The sequence below is a fragment of the Amphiprion ocellaris genome, chromosome 18 (genome assembly GCF_022539595.1).
Source record: "Amphiprion ocellaris isolate individual 3 ecotype Okinawa chromosome 18, ASM2253959v1, whole genome shotgun sequence".
NCBI classification, from domain to species: domain Eukaryota; kingdom Metazoa; phylum Chordata; class Actinopteri; family Pomacentridae; genus Amphiprion; species Amphiprion ocellaris.
Genome location: NC_072783.1, coordinates 27,867,109 through 27,887,899, shown reverse-complemented (window position 1 = coordinate 27,887,899; position 20,791 = coordinate 27,867,109).

Below are 20,791 nucleotides of genomic sequence, written 5' to 3'. Positions count from 1 at the left end.
CCACTAATGAAAGATTTTATTTGTTTGCCATCTTTTTTAATGCAAGTGGAGAGAAGCCCAAGAAACCTGGCTCTACTTCTACAGAGAAATTTTGAGAAAGTGACAAAGAAGCTTAGCAACAGTTACAATAAAGTTTTATGGTGTAATTCAGGCAGAAGTTGTGCTGCTACAGACTGCTCATGGTTCCCATTTGTGCTGCACTTTCTGGTTGTGTAACAGACCATGTTGCATTATTAAATGGATGACAGCACTGGAAAAATGAATTGGAAAAACAACCAAAAACACAAGAAGAACTCACTATTCTATATACGCCATCATTTTGGTGAGTTACATTTTACTCTCACGCTGGCCTCCAAGCTGCAAGGGTATCTAAAATGAGCTTTTAATTCATCCGCCTGAATAGAGAACTCGCAGGAGAAAAAAGAAGAAAAAAAAAGATAACTGAAGAGCATTTAGAGGTAAAGCTCACAGCATGGCCTTTAGTGCAGCATCATTTAGGCTGAAGTCCCTTTTCTGTGTCAGGTGTTGAAATGCCCTTGTCACATTAAGTGGCAGATCTCAGGACACTTAACATTCCTCCCCACCCCCCTCGGCAGATGCAGCGTGTTTTTAATGACATTGTCCGCTTCCTGTCACGTCAGCTGGGGGGCTGATATGAGGAAAGTCACCTGTGGAAGAAAAAAAAACAGGTCTTGAAGGGCAGCAAAAGGAACTCTGCTGGGTTTTGGCTTTGGAGGGAGTGCTGCTCTTGCTGAGGAGAGGAATTACACTGTAGACTCTTAACCGCAGCAATTTACGGCTGTACATTTATCTGTCAGCGTGTGCTCGCTTTCATTGGCTTAGTTTTCTTTTAACTGGCCTCACTGGGATAGCTCCATTGCACGACTGAATGGTTGATGAAGACGTGCGGAGTGAAATATAAACATCTTTTCATCTTAGATATAAAAGGAGAAAGTGTTCAGCTAGGAAGGCGCTTATCTAGAAAATTGGCACAGAAGACAGAGGGTTTGGGGTTGAACAGCAGGTGTGTGCAGTGAGGGATGTTCGCACATAGCGCCTACTTCACAATTCAGGTGTGCTTTGCCTGCTTAAACTCTGGTCAGCTTAATCTTCAATTCAAATGAATCTGCTCCCCTCAGGCAGTTGTCTCACCTCTTTCTGTGATTTCTTTTTCTCTTTAATTTCCTCTTGCTGGTCATTTTTCACAGAGAATTTACTTCAGCTTTGCAAAGTGCCCACCAAGCTAGGGCAGAAATCTGAGCAAGGAGGGATGACAAGATGAGAGAGAGGAGCTGGTAGCAAGAATCCCCCCTGTATAGAAGAGCTGATACATCTGAATGTATTTGGGCTTCTCTGCAGGTGAATGTATGGCTTCAGTCGTCTGCCACTACATGTAAGCTGCACTGAGATGATGCCTTGCAGCGATGATGCTGTGGACACAAGTTCTTGGATAAAGTTGTCGGGGAAATTGAGAACGACGCAGCATGTTCAGTATTCATCAGTGTGGAGCTGCCCTGCTTGTTAATTTGCAGCAACTGAACAGAGCTTTACATGGGCAAAGTTGAAATTAATGCCTGATATTCTTCAGGACCATTTCATTTTGACAGCGGCTACAAAGTCCGGCCTGTTTTAGAGTATTTTTGCCTTTGATCTTGTCTTTAGCAAGTAAAACATGATTTATTCAGTCAATCCTAAACATTCAACTGTTTAGCACTGCAACATCTGAGTTGCCTTGCCTGCATGTATAACTGATGAGCCGAAACATTATGGACGCTCACAGATGAAGCTAATAACATTGATTCTCTCATAACAACACCACATTCCATTACTTTCTCCCAGAATAGGTATTGAGGGCAAATCCACTGAAAGGCAGGCAAGCAGATTTAAATTCGTCAGAACTGTGAGAGGAAGACAGCATGATTCCTTTAACATTTGTTGGTGAAAGGATCATCAGCATTCCAGTAGAAAAGGTTGACTAAGTTTTAGATGTATTTATGATTTATTACTATGCAGGTGTAAGATGTTAAGATGCAGTCAATCATTCAAGGCATCTAGACAAGCACTAGAAACTGTAGTGATAGTGAGCTAGAGCTATGCATCGTCTGCATATCAGTGAATGCAAATGTTATAATTAGCGATGTCCTGAGCCTGATCCTTTGATTGGGATTGAGGCCAATTGCAGAAAATTTTAACTGACAGTATCAGTATAATCCCATGACCAGCTGTTTGTTTACATCTGTTGTCATGCAGATACAAGCAAAAAACCCCAAAACAAAACACAGAAACAACAACCAGATTTTCTACTACCGATGTTGGAATACTGTCTTAGTTACTGTCCCAGCTTAATTTAACACTTATTTGCTGGCTTGAGGTCAGTAACCCTCACTGAAGTCTTAATCACGGCGCTCCTTTACCAGCTAAACTCCAGCAGTGTTCTCTGCTTGCCAACAAGGAAGAGACTGCCTCAGGTGGCTACAATATTAAACAGTAAGAGGCTCCACTTTGTGGTGCAAACAGGTACTACAGTCAATCAACAATGCTTTGAGTGTGTACTATCTAGGAAAATTGTGTCTGGATTTTTTTTTTTTCTTTTTTGGGTTATTGGCTTCACCAAGCTCTACAATATTTATTGTTCTTTTTCTCTCTCCACTTTACCCTCACCCCGACCAGTTGAGGCAGATACCTGCCTTCCCCAAGCCTGGTTTTGCTGAAGGTTTCCTCCTGATAAAGGGGAGTCTGTCCTCCTGCTATAATGTAATATTGTAAAATCTTCACAATATTATGCAAAGTGCCTTTAGATAACTACATAGATAAATCTTTATTTAATTTAATTGACAGTTTCGGTGGGCAAACTGAAAAACAGATTAAAACAAATCAATCATTTTTGGGATGCATTATTTACTTGGGAGTTCCATACAAATCCCTATCTACCTCTCTTATATCTGTAATATATTTAAACATCTACAAGATTCTTCTTAACAGCACAAGTCATATTTCTTCCTCTCTGTACTCGTGGCTACTTCCTGTTGTGCTGGAGACAGTGGCCCTGAAACAAGTACCACTCAGTCTGAAAGCAGCAATCATTATAAGCTACTCACTGGATGTAAGAGAAGCAGTGAGATTCTTAGGATCCTTCGGTGCTTCAGTTCAGTAATTATAATGGCAGTCAACTCCTTTCTGTCTCTCTTGGCTCATCCCAGCATGGCTATAATGAGACTTCCAATACAAGAGATATTAACACATTTGCTGGATGAAATCAAGTCCACCAATCTCAAGAAATATCACGTTTGTGCCTGCAACAGAATTGCTCTCAGCAATTCAATTGCGTTAATCTGTCTGGTGATCTTTTCCATCCTGACAAGTTAAAGTATCGACAAATAGCAATCTGAAATTGACGCTGAAATAATGGCAAAGTTATGCTGATAAAGAATAAGCCACTGGTGAACTGAGATGGGAGTAGACCTCGCCAGAAGAAGTGTTAATGATGAAAATTTTGTGCAGGATTTAATACTGCATTTTACTGGATTAGAGATAACATTGGCACATTGTGTGGTTAGGCACAATTTAATAGCATGTTCTGCAGGAGAATGTAAAACTTTCAGGTGCTGTTCTGTTGAGTAACAACTCCTTAACCAGTCTGCCTTGTTAGAGTTTCAAAGTGTTTCACTTTTCCTACTAAATGTGTCAGGCATTCCTCATAAAGTGGGTTGTGTGTTGTGTAGAGTATAATTAGGCATTTAACCCACAGGAGAATTTGAAAGCTTCCTGAGTCATTCCCTCTTATAACCCGATTAGAGAAAGCCAGGAAGGGGATTGTGCAGTTTAAATAAAAGATGCAGAAAGTGATTAGGAAGCATGAGAAATGTGCCAAAACATGGTGATTTAGCAGGTGATTAGGTATTACTGCCTCGAAGCTGCGATGGTGCACCCCTATAGCTCTTCTTCTAACTCATGATGGCCAATCAGGTGTGTAATCAGTGGGATCTCACCAAATGTTTGGTTTAGGACTAAGCCAGAGGAAAATGTTTGATTTGGGCAGAACAAGCCTGAAATACCCACTGATCTCAAAACACTGAGTACACAGGTGTATCTGCAGCTAGAGACAAAAACAAAACAGACATTTTTGCTCCATACTAGCAGTATTTCAATGTTAGTTCATTCAGGTAAATGATGGGTAGCGTGATTAATTAGCAACTAATTAAATCAGATGTAATTTATGAAGTTTATAGAGATTAGTGGGTGTACCCTAGCGCAAGTAGGAAAAACGATTTGAGATAAGTAATGGAATAGTAAAAATTAATTCCCAACTCTCACTGATAAACCTTTGCAGAGTGCTGATGATCCCCAGTGACTAGTTTTGTTTATTCTTACAAATAAAATCATGTTTTTCCAGTTGAATTTGTCATCAACTAAAATGCATAAGAAACAAGAAAAGCACTCAAAGAGCACAGTATTCCCCCAAGGCGACTCAGTTGTTGTATGATTTCCGACAGATAAGTCCCAAAAAGTCCACAGCGGTTGATTTGTCTTAGGATTGCAATCGTGATTGTCAGCAGGCAGCAGACATAATGTTCACTTTTTGTCATAGTTACATGCTTCTATCTTACAGTGATACGGAAATGTTTAACAAATCCATAGATCCAGACTATAAGCCGCATCACTGCCAAAATCTAATCAGTTGGTGCTTGTGTCATTTCTGACCCTCCCTGAAAATTTCATCCAAATCCGTTAGTCCGTTTTTCAGTAATTTTGCGAACGGTCAGACAGACAAACAGACGGACAAAGCTACGATTGTCACATAACTCCACCGCATTCCTTGGCAGAGCAACAAGTGTAAGAATCTTAGAAAATGTATGATTCCATGTACTTACACTGTGCGTCTTGCCACTTCCCGCAAATATGAATTTTAATACAGTAATCGATTATTTGGAGCTTAACTAAGCGGTTGGCCTCCAATTATACTTTTCTATTTTATTATCTTATTATTTTTTATCACCTGGCCTTGGATTCTCCCTAAATCTGCTCCCAGTCTTTTCTAATCTTTTGCCAGCTTCTAAGTGAAGCTGATTTTTTGTTCTCATAATTAGTTTGTGTGTGTCGTGCATTTGGGTCCTCTTGAGCTGAACATCACTGTAAACCACTCTTCTTTATTACACATTATGTAGCAAATTGGTTTGGTTTACAGTAATCTAAATTATTTATCATATATAACAGACTTTACCCACAATGGGACAGTGAAGTTCTAGGCTTAATGTCTTCTCTGGTGTTTTAAAAACCACAAGCAACACAAAGTGAATCTTATCCAGTGAGCAACCCAACATTTGGTGGGTTTTTTTCTGTCAGAAGAGATGAATGTGAAAAATAAAACTGCCCAATTTGTGATGCTTTCTGATTTTTCATGTCTCGTTAGATAATAGTGATTGCAATGGAAATGTGTTAGAATGTGATGAATGAGTCAAACAATGAGATTTTTTTTTTTTTGCCACATCAGGATATCAAGAACTCTAACATTTAGATAATGTTAGAAGTGCAAAAGTTCAACTTAATTGTGGTGCCAGAAAAGTGATGATTACTTGTTAAAATGTCAGTTCTGCTGTCCATCATGTCTAATCAACACACTTATTGATAGTGTATTGACTGCAAGTTTTGGGCAGATTTGTTAATTGTTTGCACCAAAATTTAAAAAAAAAAAAAAAAAAAAACACTCAAACTCAATATGTCTTGAAGCCACCGAATTTAATAGAAGAGTTAAAATTCACCTCCACTTCTCTGTTTCTTGAAAATTAAACACCCAGATGGTGGAAGTATAACAAGTGGTGTTACGTTTCAGCCAGTAACACCTGAACAACAACACAATGAAGAATCAAAATTCAAAGAGTCATTCTTCCTCTCACATTCCATGATCATGGATTAAGGTTTTGTTGTGAACACATACAAAAATATAAAATAAAAATGACAATGTTGGACAGCACAAAAGCCAACCCTCACATATACCAGGGATATAAAAATTTAACAGTAAATAGAAAAAGAGACCACAGCGATTCTCTGCATTCTCTTGCCATGCTGAAATAGAACCAACTCCAGCACCATGCACTCTTTCCACTGATTGCACCATGCTAATTATATCAATATGTCTGTTAATCTATTGAGTCTTTATAGCTGTAAAAAGTTCCCATCGGGCGCCCGTATAGCTCAATGCGTTGAGCGGGTGATCCATGTACAGGGGCTGGTCCCCGACGCAGCTGGCCCGGGTTCGATTCCCGTTTGTGGCCCTTTGCCGCATGTCTTCCCTTGACTCTTCTCTCGTTTCCTGTCTCTCTCTCACTGCACCTATCCAATAAAGCCGATAAAAGGCCAAAAAATTAACTTTAAAAAAAAAGAATGTCACCATCAATTTGACTTTATTGATGCCCTTTAGGAGAATACTCAAACATGTTCATTTTAATGCAGTGTAATGTAAGAATCTCTTACGTTTTATTATGAAAGCCTGACTTACAAACTACACACATACATGCTTTTTTGGCTTCCTAATGGCAGGCTGCTTTTAAATTTTAGGTCTCTTCTACTGCCCATGTTCGTGTAACCATTGGGGACGAGCTCATCTGACAGCAAGGATGCACAACTATAAACATTTAAAACCAGAGCAGGGAACTTTCAGATCCAAAGTGTGTGAGTGTGGACCACTCTCCAGAATGTTTTAAACATGTCCAATAAGCTAAGAAGACAGAGGAGAGGAGTTATGGAGGAGCAGGAAGACAGACCAAAATCTGTTCCTGCTTTTGCTTTCAAGCATAATCAGTGAAGCTGTCTGTTTATACCGAAGCCCCTCTGACAAGCTGCAGCATTGATAAACAAGGTTGTGTTCGTATTAGCTGTGTACCGGAATTACAAAGGAAGCATGAAGCAGCTTCCCCATCAGCTCATCCAATCCTCATTTAAAAAGGGAGCAGCTTGTTCTACCTTTGCACAGCAGGTAGAAAAATCACACTCTGTGGGTTTTATTTGGCCCTTTCTTGTAAAGAATAACAAAAAAAAAAAAAAAAAAAAAAAAAAAAAACGGATGATACTCATGTTGATGTAGGCACTCTGCAACCGTCCACTCCTGGCAGCTGCTCAATAAGTAACAGTAAATCTGTACAACGCAACTTCAATTCAAGGATATTAAGATTTCCACCATCACAAATTCTTCTCGCCTAGTGGAGGGTATAGAGAGATGGTCTGTCTATATTTTGGCAATTGGATTTTCCGTTCTGAAACGGGTATTGAAAAACAAAAAACGAGTGGTTATTTGATTTTCGTTTTAAAATACAAAAATTAAAATTGAAATACAAGGTGTTTTTCCTTTTCATGATCAAAAGGGGATATACGAAATTTTAAAAATGTTTTGATTTTCATTTTATATTTAGAATAACAAAAAAGTAAAATCAGTAAGAGACAGAAACGAAAAAAGGTCCGTTTTTTCCATAGACTGCACATAAAGACTTTATATACGGTCTATTTTTTTTTTCATTTTTTGAGACCGGAAGTGGTCATCAGCAAGTGTGGAGTCAAACAGAGTACGGTGCATAGACTGTATATATATTTTTTATCGTTAGTTTTCATGGTCAAAATGGGAGATCAGGTGGCCGATCTTAAAATAAATCAATATTGATTTTTTTTATAGACCGTTAAAGTTTTGCGAAGCCAGGGGGCGGGGCTACTTGATCGACAATCCGGTCTGGAATGATTGACAGGTCCTATGGAGGCGACAGCAGAGACTCTGCTCTCCTCGTTTGGATAATTCAGATATAATAACTTGGTTTATTTATCGGTGGAGCAGCAGAACATTTTGCACAGACAGTTTTCCTGCCCGTTGGCTTGTTTTCACCAATTTTCTGCCTTCGGCTGATTCTACCAGCAGACACTGAAAGGACTCTGATTGTTCAGTAAGTTAATGTTTATTTTCGTATCGGTTCCGCTTTTAATGCACTTTATATGCAGCTTTGGTGTCAGATATAATGTGTGCCGTGCACTCCAGATGTTGGTGGAGTTTATTTTTATGTGTGTTGACCAAAGAAGAGAGTTACCCTCCCGTAAATATTAGTTTTAATGTTAGCGATGCTAACCGAGCTAGCTGCTCAGTCGTAGACTGATTAAAGCTAACGTAGCATTAAGCTAACGATGTTTGTGTTGAGTTTTATGTAAACAGTTGAAGTGTTTTGTGTTCCTGTAATGTAGTGCATTTACAGTAGTTAATAAAACTGTTCATGGAGACACCGGTTCACATTAATGGAACGTTTAGAAAACCTAAATGTGATTATAACAGTAAGGTTAAGGTTCTGTGTTGTCAGTAGTCCTGAATAGCTGCTGAGCAATTAAATGTTCATCAGTGATTAATCTTTACTGTGAAACTTTTACTTTGCACCTATATTTTTTGAAAAATGTAGGTAATTTTAAGGTAAGACATTAATGGATGGCTTTCTCTAGGGAAATGTATTTAAGGTTTAATTGACTGAAATCTTTCAGTCAATGTTGTGTTTCTTTCCATTTGAAATATCTCAATTTAATTAATACAGCTCAGTCAGTTACATTTTATATTAATAAGAATTGTTATTCAGTTTAACACTAGATGACGTATCAGTTCATTGAGTATTTCAGAGCCAGTTTTTTTCTTTTCAATTGTCTGTATTTAAAGTGATATTATTAAAATATAATTGCAATGAACAGCAGCAACATAAGAAACGACCAAAAATACAAAGGAAGTGCAGCTATTTTATTCTAAAAAAAAATTATCTATCAGTTAGAACATGGTGAAAGTGCAGCTAAAGTTAAGTTAGCGAAACTATGGATAAGCAACGTTTCCTTTTACTTCCAGAAAAATAGAAGCCTCATATTTTGTATTTATTAAAAAATCACTAAAAGCAACACTTCCACCAAGTTTGTTTTAGTTTGTTGGTATTTATCGGTGGAGCAGCAGCACATTTTCCACAGACAGTTTTACTTTCCGTTGTCGTGTTTTAATCAGTTTTCAGTTCAGTAATTCAGTCCTTCGGCTGATTGGACCAACAGACACTGAAAGACTCCGACAGCTGCTTGGTAATAAATGATAATTTACTGATCGGTGCCGGTTTTAATGAACTTTATGTTCAACTTCAGAGTCAGATATAATGTGAGCAGTGAACCCCAGGAGTTGGTGGAGTTTATTTGTGTGTGTTGACCAGAGAAGAGTTAGCATCCACTGAATATTAGCTTTAATGTGAATTAGCGATGCTAACCGAGCTAGCTGGCCAGTCCTGATTAGCAGCTAAATGTAGCATCAAACTAACGATATTTGTGTTGTTTCCTGTCAGCAGCTGAAGTGTGTTGTGTTCCTGTAATGTGGTTCATTAAGTTCATAAAACTGTGGCTGGTTGACATTAATCTAACGTTAAGGAAACTTAACTGTGATTAAAACAGTAACGTTAATGTTCTAGTTGTCAGTAATCAGCTTTAATTTGACACTAAAACAGACTGATAGTTTTAAATGACATCAGTTTCATGAATTTGTTGAAAATTGTCTCATTTGTTGTTGTGATGTTGCTGCTGATTCATTAAAACCAGATGATCCGTGTTGAAGACACGTTTAGTTCTAGTATCAGAAGTACAAGAAGGAAAATGGTAGTTTAGTTCTGCTACGTCAAAGATTTCAGGAATAAAATAACTAAATGAGTCTTTATGCCTCAAACTTTATTTTACAATAATGAAATAATTACTGAAAATAAAAATATAAATAGCAGAGAAAACCTGAGAGAATAATTTCCTGAAAAGTCTGTAAAGGAAAAGCAGCTTTTTATCCTGAAAGATCAGAATCAGCTCCAACATCTGCATCTGACAGCATCAAGTCAACCAGAAAGAAAAGAAAAAAGAAAATGACTTCTTTCTGATCACATCTGTTCTGCTGCTCACAGGCTGCTGCTGCTGCTGCTCACATTCTTCACATTTATAGTCCACTTTTAAAAGTTCAGCAGACAGGCGCTCTGCTTTGGAGTGTGACGATGTGACGAGTGAAAGTAGCAGTTCCTCCTGAAGGTCAGAGATTGCAGCATCTGAGGGCCTCTTCAAAAGAAGACGTAGTTGATGAAGGCGTTCTGGAGCAGGACCAGAAAGACCACGACCAAGCAGCCATGAGATGTTAGGCAGCGTCTCCCTCAGGTGGGTGTCAACGGTGTTCACAGTCAGGTCTGTGGTAATCCTGTCAAAAAACAAAACAGAAAAAAATCTATTATTATAAATCAACATGTAACAAAGCACTCTGTGTATAACGCCATAGTATAGGATGTAGTTCAGAAAATGTCAATGTATAGTATACTTTTCAAGAATAACAGAGTATGGCCTGTAGTTCATAGTATAGCATGTCGGCAACAAAAAAAAAAAAAAAAACAGATTATTATGTGGTTCAAAAAGCGCAAAATGATGGGATGTTGCTTAAAATTGTCATGTATGATATGTGGCTCAAAAAATGTCATAGTGCAGTATATTGTCAAAATAGTATGTTATTCAAGAAAACATCAGAGTATAATATGTCGTCTAAAAAATGCCATAGAATATTTCATTGCACAAGTAAAAGTATAGTAATTTTTAAAACTGTTCAAATTCTTATAATATGTTGCTAAAAAACAAAAAAAAACATCATAGTATAGCATGTCGCTCTAAAAACGTCATAGTATAGCCTTTAGTCCACAAAACATTGTTTTGTCCCAGCTGTCTTAAGTAGGTGAGGAGCAACACAAAAACAGTCCAAACGCTGGTTTCCAGAGGGTTAGACGTTTATTTATTTGAAAGAGTAAGTTTATAACAACACAACATGTGAGGGGGTTAAAAGCAAATGGGTGTTAGTAAAATAAAAATAAATAAACAGAACTAAAAGTGAACTTCCTGTTGACATTGATGGGCATTCCAACCAGGAACAAAGTAAAAGATCATCAATACGAAAAAAAAACTCTTCCTGTTCACCTCTTAAAACCCAAAAACACACCGCAGTAGCATCTTAAACTAAAACTACCAATGGGTTTCCTGTTTCCTTTCTGAACAATTCAAAGGTCCCTCTCTATCTCCCCACACATCCACCAACCACTGGAACACATCTCCAAAGTTCTGCTGGGCCAGCTCAGCTTCCCCTCAGAAGAAGTGGTGCCACCTGCCAGATGAAGGAGCCTTTTGAGAGGCAGCTGGCATCGTGATTGGACTGTACTTTGGTCTGTTCCAATCCAGCTTCAGCTCCAGAGACGGCAGGCGGGACGAGTCAACGGAGGCCGGGTGGACGAAGTCATGCAGCTGAGTACAATCCAGAAAACAACAGAGGAGGAGTGCAGCAGCCCAGAGCCAGAACAAGCAGAGTAGCATCGTATGTCTCTTAGAAAACATCATAGTATAGCCTTTGGTATGAAAAAAACGGCATCATATACATCGTATTTGTACAAATAAGTGAAAGGACAGAGACATACATTGTAGAATTGTAGTAATTGTGGACTGACTGATTTACTGATTATCAGTATTTTATTTTTTACTGATTTACGGTAATAAATACATTTAAAAATGGCGCTACTTTGGCTCTGAACCTTTATCTACCTGTGGTCGCTCTGTCTTCTGGAGTGATTTGATTGGTTATACGTCACGAATAAAACTCCTTTAACTTAACATCTGTAAACAAAACAAAAACATCAACAAAGTCTTCTGTTAGTTTGTGTTCTTCTAAGTTTAACTCCAAGATTTTAAATAATTTCATTTACTGCAAATGATTATCTGCTCCAAATGTCTCACTAATAATCATTATCAACCTTAAAACCCCATAGAACACCCCTCTATACTCGACCACACTTAGTACAGTCCGGTTCCCCCTTCTATAAATCTGCTTGGAATCATCCACTTCCTGTTTGTCAAAGTGGCCTTCTACCTGGACAGGTTTTGTTGGAGCTCATGCAACAAACATTTTGGGTAACTGCACTTTAATATGGATGGATGACACTGAATTAGAGTCTGTTTTAATGAGACTGAGTTAAGATGTGTAGCTCTGTCATTAAATAGGAAATTATTTCTCAGAATTCACAGAGAAAAGTCTGAAATGTTTGCTAGATTAGTGTCCCACATGTTCTTTGGCTCAGCGAAAGCTAACTCTCTGCAACTTCTGGATCTCTTGAGTTGCTTGCTGTTAAAATATCTTGCTAGAGGTGCTGAAGCTCAGAAAGTCTGAAATGTTTGTTCAAAATTAGCTCATTCTCAAGTCTTATCTGAACTGTCCTCTTTTGTTTGAACTTTCCCTAAACTTAGAAGTTAATGACAGAGCAGCATATCCAGACTCAGTCTCATTTATGTAGAGATTAAACTTCAGTGTCATTCATTGATGTTAAAGTGCAGTTTTTCAAATGTTTGTTGCACATGCTCCCGACCAAAGCAGTCCAGATGGAAGACGATGTGAAGAGAAAGCTCCAGAGGATGAATATCACACATTTACGTTGGAAATATATGTCCTTTAATTAGACATTGTCATGCAAAAGTTGGATTTCCCTTTAATGATGTTCAAATCTTTGTTGAGTGTTTTGTTGATGTTGGTTTCTAAATGTTTTTTGACACTCGGCCCCAAAGATTAAAACCTTTTACGGCTCACAAGCTGCAACAATTCACACATTATCAACTATCTTTCTGACTAAACTCAGATAAAAAGTGAAAAACTGCCTGATTCCTGCATCATGAATGTAAATCTTTTTGGTTTTTATGACAGTAAACTGAATATATTTGGGTTTGACATTTTATAAACCAAAACAAGAAATGAATTATTGGAGTAAACAATCAACAGATTAATGGACAAAGAAAATGTGTTTTCCAACATATATGGCTGAATTACTCCAACATTACAAGATACATACAATTGTAATTCAGTTTTATTTATATTTTGCCAATTACAGGTCAAATTGTCTCAAGACGCTTTATTTTTATAGTAAGAAATTTAAACCTCTTGACTAATCCAATTTATAATTTGGTTTTTAAGAGAGTAATGGACAATCAAAATAACTTTCTCCACTAAAACTAATAAACATGAGGTGAAATAGAAGGAACAGTTTTAAATACTGCAGTCCCACGACGACAAGAATAAAGTTTCTCAGCAAAAACTAAATCTGCTGATGGATTCCATTAAAGTCCTAATAAATTATAATAAAGTGTGATACTAAAGGTTTGTGGTGCTAAAAATATCAAAGTAAATATCGAGTTGAACATCTGGATGGAGGTTGATAAAAGTTGACCTCCCTTCATTTCTGTGGAGCTGACTCCATGGATTTTATGGATGGTGGTTAAAGACCTGCTCTTCTAGTGGTCTTCCTTCTAGTCGCTGTAAAAAGTCAGTCCATCCTGGCCGACTTCAACACCTCTTCATGACAACTTGTTCTGCCTCCGACCTGGTGGAAACTCCAGAAACTTGGGAAAACCTGTGGAGACTCGAAGAACTCGTGGAGACTCGAAGAACTCGTGGAGACTCGAAAAACTCGTCGGGCGGGGGAAGGTGTGGTGGGCCGTGGGGGGAGTCAGGGCGGAGAGTAGGCGGGGAGGTGGGTGGCGGCTTCCCCGCCTACTCCCCCCACCCACCCCCCCGCCTACTCTCCGCCCTGACTCCACCCAGACTCCGCCTTGGCTCCACCCATGTGCTCACACAGAAACTACGATGCCAAAGGGACGACGAATTTATTTCTTTTTATCTGATCTGTAGCTCAGTGAGTTAAGGATTTGCCTATGGAGCTGCAGGTCGCTGGTTCAAGACCAGACCCTTCTTAAGTTTTCTCAAAATCCTGACAAAGACAAAGAAAGAAAAAGGCCGGTGGCGGGTCTTGAACCTGCGACCCTCCAGTCCGCAGACTCTCTTCTTATCCCCCTGAGCTATTCGCTCAGATACCAATTCTTCTTTTTTTTGCGCATTTATCATCTATTTTTTGTCGTTTTCGAGTTTTTTTTTTAACTCGAGTCTCGACTCGACCGTGTTTCTCAGGAGGTTGGACTTTTGCCTTTGGGCTGGAGGGTGGAACCCTCAGTTCCAAGACTTTCCAAAGCCTCCACACCTCCCGAGTCCTCAGGACCTGAGCTTTCACAGTCTGAGGGCTGAAATTTTCTAAGTCCCACAGTAGTTCTCTGTTAGATTTAACTTTCAGACAGTCCAAGGACTGATATCTTCCAAGTTCCTGAGTAGTTCTCTGTTAGTTTGAACCTTCAGACAGTCTGAGGACTGAAGTTTTAAAAGTTTCTCAGTACTTCTCTGTTAGTTTGACCCTTTAGACAGTCTGAGGACTGATATCTTCTAAGTTCCTGAGTAGTTCTCTGTTAGTTTGAACCTTTAGACAGTCTGAGGACTGAAATCTTAAAGGTTTCTCAGTACTTCTCTGTTAGTTTGAACCTTTAGACAGTCTGAGGACTGAAGTTTTAAAACTTTCTCAGTACTTCTCTGTTAGTTTGAACTGTCTGGTTAACAGAAGCCTTAGAACTTATGATGATTAGTCTTGATTTCACATTTAGATCATCCATCTGAGTTATTTTCAGACCTTCACCTGTGGGTTTTTTAGAAATCCTCAACAAACTTTGATTCTCTTCACTGAACAGTAAAGTTTGTGGAGATCAGAAGGTAACATTAGTTTGATCGATGCCTTCAACTACTAGTAGACTTTATCTGGAAAGCAGTTTTCTGAAATGAGTTCTTAGTAAATCTGTCCACAATCAAACCAAGAACATAGAAAGAGGAAATGTTTGAAGAAACAACTTGATGTTTTCATTTCAGACTAGAAAACGCATCAAGACCTTTATCTCTTTTTGCTCTTTTTGATTGTTTTATTGTCTCTTCTGTTTAATTTGATCTTCTAAAGTCTAACTGGTGTCTTTTCAAATGTTTTGTCCTTAGTTTGATTCTTCTTAAATGTTTAGTTTTGCTGTTTTCTCACCTTTTATTCTTTTCTAATGTCTGATTTGATTTCCAAATGTTTTGTCTTTTTAATGTTTGTTGTTTTTTTCAAATGTTTTATCAGCTTGTTTGAAAAATTTCCTTTTCTTTCCCAGTGTTTAATTTTTTTGATTAAATCTTTAAGGTTTTTCTTTTTAAATGTTTTACCACCTTTTAATGTTTAATTTTCTTTTTAAATGCTTAATTTTATTTTCTGTTTAATTCCTATTTAAACTTTTATTGTCTTTAAGATTTAAGTTTCTAATTAAACATTAAATTTTTTAATTAACTGTCTTTTTAAAGGTTTAATAGTCTAATGAAATGTTTTGTATTTTTTATATGTTTAATATTCTTCTTGTTTAATTGTATGTTTTAAATGTTTCATTATCTAAAATATTTCATATTTAATGTTTAATATTTTTGTTTAAGAAAACTTTTGTCATAATTACATGTTTTGTATCTTCTGTTTAATTATCTAATTAAATATTTTGTCTGTTTAATATAATTTAATTATATTTAATGTTTAATTTTGTTTTTAAATGTTTTATTGTATTAAATGGTTTTTCCTTTGATTTAATTGCTTTTTTTAATGTAGTTTATTTCTTTAATCTTTTTTTCCTGTCAAGATTTTAACCCCAACCTTAAAAATGAAACAAACCCTTAAATCACAATGAAAATACTTCTGTTGTCACAATCATTAGTCAATTATTCAGTTTATCAATTCAACTTTATTTGTTTAGCACCTTTCACACAGACGACAAAACTAAACAAGCAAAGAGAAAAAACTGCTAAAACTATGATTAAAACTCAAAAACATATTTTTAAAAAAAAGATTTAACATGGTAATAAAATATGTTGTGTCCAGGGGATGGAGGGAGTTTATTGAAGTCTTCTTGGGCTCACATGGGAAATCATTTAAAATATAAACTTGACATTCAGTCTAAGGAAACTGCAGAGCGACAGAAGAACCAACAATATCTCCGGTTTTCTCCTTTAAGGAGTCGACACTTCTTGTGCTTTCAGACCAAAGAACTACAGACTCTTCACAACCTGCTCAAACTCTTGGTACAGGATCTCACCACACGAGTCAAGAAGGTTTCCGTCTCATTTCTACTCTGAAGCTCACCTTCTCCTGCTCAAACTGCTGACAAATGTTTCTGCTGCTCTAAAGTCTGCTCTCCAGAACTTCCTAAAAACTCTCAAAGTCTCTTCTGCTGCAGGTTGCTATGTAGAACTGTTGCAGAAAACCTCACTAAACCACATGGAGGGGCCTCAAGATAGTCATCCAAATGAAACAGTACAAAAACCAAACTAGCACAACCCAAATGCTAAAGTCTCCTGCAGCCTACCAGAGAACCTCTGAGAACAGAGAATCAGGACAGGAACTCTTACCTTCTGGACAACCAACGTGGGTTCACAAACAAGAATACAGAATGTGTCTGAGCAAAAACCTCTAAAGACTCACTACAGCCAAGATAAAGACACAACGCAGCTGCACCAAATCCACTAATCACTGCACACATTAGCACCATGTGCCAACTGTGGCTAAAGAACCTCATTTACCAAGACAATTATCCAGTACAAAGCCCTAAAACACACCACAAAACACATTAAAGATGATTTTACTGCTGGAAGCTGCAAGCCAACGCCTAAAGAACAAGCTAAAGCAACGAAGCCAAACCCGGTTCAGTGGTGAAGAGAAACAGAGGAAATGTTTGTCTGCAGCTAAATAAAGCAGGAAGACACTGAGCTGCTCAGGTGTTCCTGATAACACCAAGCTGCCACCTGGACAGCCAATAGGAACACAGCTTACTGGAAGTCCAGAGGGCTGGCTTAGTCAAGGAAATTTAGTTTAAAGTTGAAGCAGAAAGTTAACAAAGAAAGTTGAAAACCACCTTCTGATACCTGAAATCTCTGAGTTTTCACACAAAGAACACCTGAACATGTCAAACTGGTTCCATAGTAGAACCCTCATTGTAAAAACGTCATAGTATGGTGTGTTGCTCAAAAACATTACGACCCGGCTGTCTAGGGTTGCCGAGGAGCAACACAAAAACAGGACAAACACTGGTTTCCAGGAGGTTAGGCAGCTATTTATTTGAAAGAGTAAGTTTACAACAACACATGTGAGCAGAAAAATCACAGTCTGTCTTTAGTTCAGCTGAAAATATTAGTTTTCATCGTTTTTTTATTGACCAAACTTTACAGAAAGTAGATGAAGAATAATTAAAGCTCTCATGTAGAAGTCCAACTTATTTTGGATCCTTGTGGAGAGTTTAATCTTAGAGTTTGTAAAGCTGTTAAGTTTTTAGAGTCACATGGATTGTTTTGATATTTAATAACCGAGTCCTGAAATAAAATTACAGTTGTGGATTTCTGTCATTTCGTCTGGACTAAACAAATAACAGCAGCATAAATCTCAAACGTCATTATGAGGAGTCTGGATTGAGGTTTCTCACTTGATAATGATCAAAACATGAAATTTAGGTTGGTTTAAAGGAATATTCCACCTTAAATCTTTAAATGTTGACCTAAAAGGTTGGTTTCAGGAAGTATTCCACCTACAAGGTCCTCACGCATCCACCTTAAAGGAACATTCCACCAAAAATCCTTGGACATGCACCTAAAATGTTGGTTTAACCAAGTATTCCATCCAAAATCCTCAGAGTACTGAGGGGCTGGTTAAAAGGAACATTCCACCTAAAACCTCAAATATAGACCCAAAAGGGTGGTTTAGAAAAAATCTTTCAATATAGACCAAAAAAGCTAGTATGGAGGAATATTCCACCTGAAATGTAGACCTGAGAAGTTGGTTTGGAAGAATATACCATCCTAAACATCCTTAAATGTAGATTAAAAGACGGTTTGGAAGAAAATTCCACCTAAAATCCTTCAATGTAGACCTAAAAGGTGAGTTTAATGATATATTCCACGTAAAATTCACTACTGTAGACCTTGGAGGTTGGTCTGATGGTATATTCCACCCAACATCCTTGAACATAAACTTAAAAAGTTCGTTCAAAGGAATATTCCACCTAAAATCCTTCAATATGGACCAAAAAATCTTGGTGTAAAGGAGTATTCCACCTTAAATGTAGACCTAAAGGATGGTTTGGAGTAATATTCTACTCTAAAATCTTCCAATGTAGACCTAAAAGGTTGATCTGATGGTATATTCTACCCAACATCCTGGAACATTTACCTAAAAGGTTGGTTTAATGGTATTTTCCAACCCTTGAACATTGGGCTTATTGGTATATTCCACCCAAACTACTTGTACATATACCAAGAAGTCAGTGTGAAGGGAATGTAGATCTAAAAGGATTGTTTAAAGGAATATTTAAACAATTATTTTCATTATTTAATAATCTGTTATCAGTCAGAACCCTGGCAAACTTATTTTCATCAGTTTGTTTTAGTTGAAGTCACAAATAAAGGAGCTCTCGTTTTTTTCCTGGCGTTACTGAGTCCAAAGCTGCTGTTTCAACACAGAACGTTCACATGCATCCACAAACCTCTCAGCACTCAAACACCCACAGACAGGAGGCCGGCTGGACCGAGGCTCGGCGGCGTCCTCAGACCCACGAGTCGGGGAGTCGCTGAACTTGTTGGTCCGGTTTGAAGGCCTCTATGTGGTCCAGTAGAAGTCCACGTAGTCGGTGTTGGCTTTGAACCGCAGTGACTGGCCGCTATCAGGTGGACCGGCTCGTCCTCGTAGGGCTCCTCCTGTAGCCTTGAGGGAACCACAGGAACATTCAGTAGCTGTTGGAGTTCTTCCTGTCAGGCTCGTGGTAGAACGGCTCTGAAGAATCTTGTACTTGTCTTATCTGGAACACTCTAACAGCCTAAACTGTTAACAGCGGTGTAAAGAAGCAAACACACAGGCATAGATTAGGACTCAAACTAGATTTGTTTCTAAAATAAATGTGTTTAAACTTCATTTCCATTCTTCATTTTTAAAATTACATACATCCCTTTTTGATCATGAAAAGGAAAAACGCCTTGTATTTCAATTTTATTTTTTGTATTCTAAAACAAAATTCAAATAACCACTCGTTTTTTGTTTTTCATTACCCGTTTCAGAACGGAAAATCCAATTGCAAAAATATACACGGACCAGAGATGAATTCATAACTACACACTGATTTCCATAATAAGGAGTGGATGAGACACCAGGTGCCTGTTCCTCGGGTTAAATCAGATAAGGAGTAAACATTAAAACCTGCAGAGGCTGAGGTGAATCTCTTTGATTGGTACCTTTGTTATTTCAGTTTCTGATTAATGATCTGTTTTTAATCGTCACACACCAGCTAACATGGCATGGACTTTAAGTTGAGCCTTAATTTGAAATGACTGATGACAATATGTAACATGTTGAGTAAAATGAAGTTACCCACTACTTTGGGGAAAGCACATTTGCATGAACAAATTACCATTAAGATGTCCACCCTTGACATAATGAACTATACATTTCTTTGGGTGTTTTCAGACCTTCCGTGACGATCGGTCTTTGTTCTTCCTTTTAATGAGGTGTTTTGAGCCACAATCCAGCCTCAGAGAGCATCAAAATTGCAACAACTTCATTTGCATGACAAGTGTTGGTAATTGGGTACAGTGCTATGTGTGCATTATCACAACAGCTCGTACCTTCGTCAGTACATACGAAACTTTGGAGTTTCTTGCCATTACAGTTATGGTCAAAACAGCAACCAGCGTTTTTTCCTTACAGAGGGAGAGGATTGGTGGGGAAAAGGGGCTTAGAAACCTCAGTGATTGTCGATAAGGCAACGGCTCACCAGATGTGACATTCTGATGTAGATGCCGTTCATTCTTTATACTAATGATGTTGGCTGCTTAAGCTCTCTCTTCACTACGGGAAGATTTCTTCAATAATCTTTCATCCTCTTAGGTGAGCCAAAACTTTGCCTGAGAAAGTTCCCAAGATAGATCACCATTTATAAGAGATGAGTTTATCCACCATGACTTTGCAAAGTTCTAAAAAGGAAAGATTCTAGGGCAAGTTGTTAAAAAAAGAAGGGGGGGGGGGCTGGAAGGCGCCACAGAGGTTCTTATTTCACCTTAGAAGTCACCTCACACAAAGAAAAAGTGCATCAAAGAAAATATGGAGGTGATGGAAAATCTCATGAGTGTAATCTCTGTAGCAAAAAGCTTTTCCTTATATTTTATCTTTGGTCTTTTGTCACATTTCAAGGTATTTAACTGCAATTTGTGTCAGCGAGTGTGATTGTCTTTGCAAGGCTACAGCAGTAAGAGCTCATTTCTCTGTGGTGAGTGTGAGCCAATTGTGCCAATGTAAACCCTTCTTTTCTGGCTGCTGACAGCACTGATCTCATAATGCCATTCACTTGTTTCTCAGCGTGCCACTCATTAAGAATTCAGAAAAATTGTTGAGGAGCAACTATAGAGTAGCCGGAGCCTTATTAATTTATAGACAGCAAAGATGAGGGCTCGCTTTTGATTGGCTGATCCAGAACACACACCAAAGTTTTGAAGTCCAACACATGTAATTTACCACTGTAGTTGATACTGTTTTCAATCTCTTTTTTTGAGGAATATACTTCCAAAGTCCTGTCAGATGGACTTCTTCCTGTTTCAGATGTTTGCATATGAACTGATTTTAAACTATTAATCAACTATAGACTAATGCACTTTTTTTCTTGCAATTAAAGTGTCAATCAGGTTGGGCAAACTTTTATTCATACTTAACCATTCATTGCTTTTCAGTCTCTATTTCAACCATTAATGCACTTAAGTTCTTTTAAATGGTGTTTTTTCAACATTTATCCATCCCTTTTAGTGAATTCCTTACCTATTTAACTTTTTTCAGCCTCTCTGTGT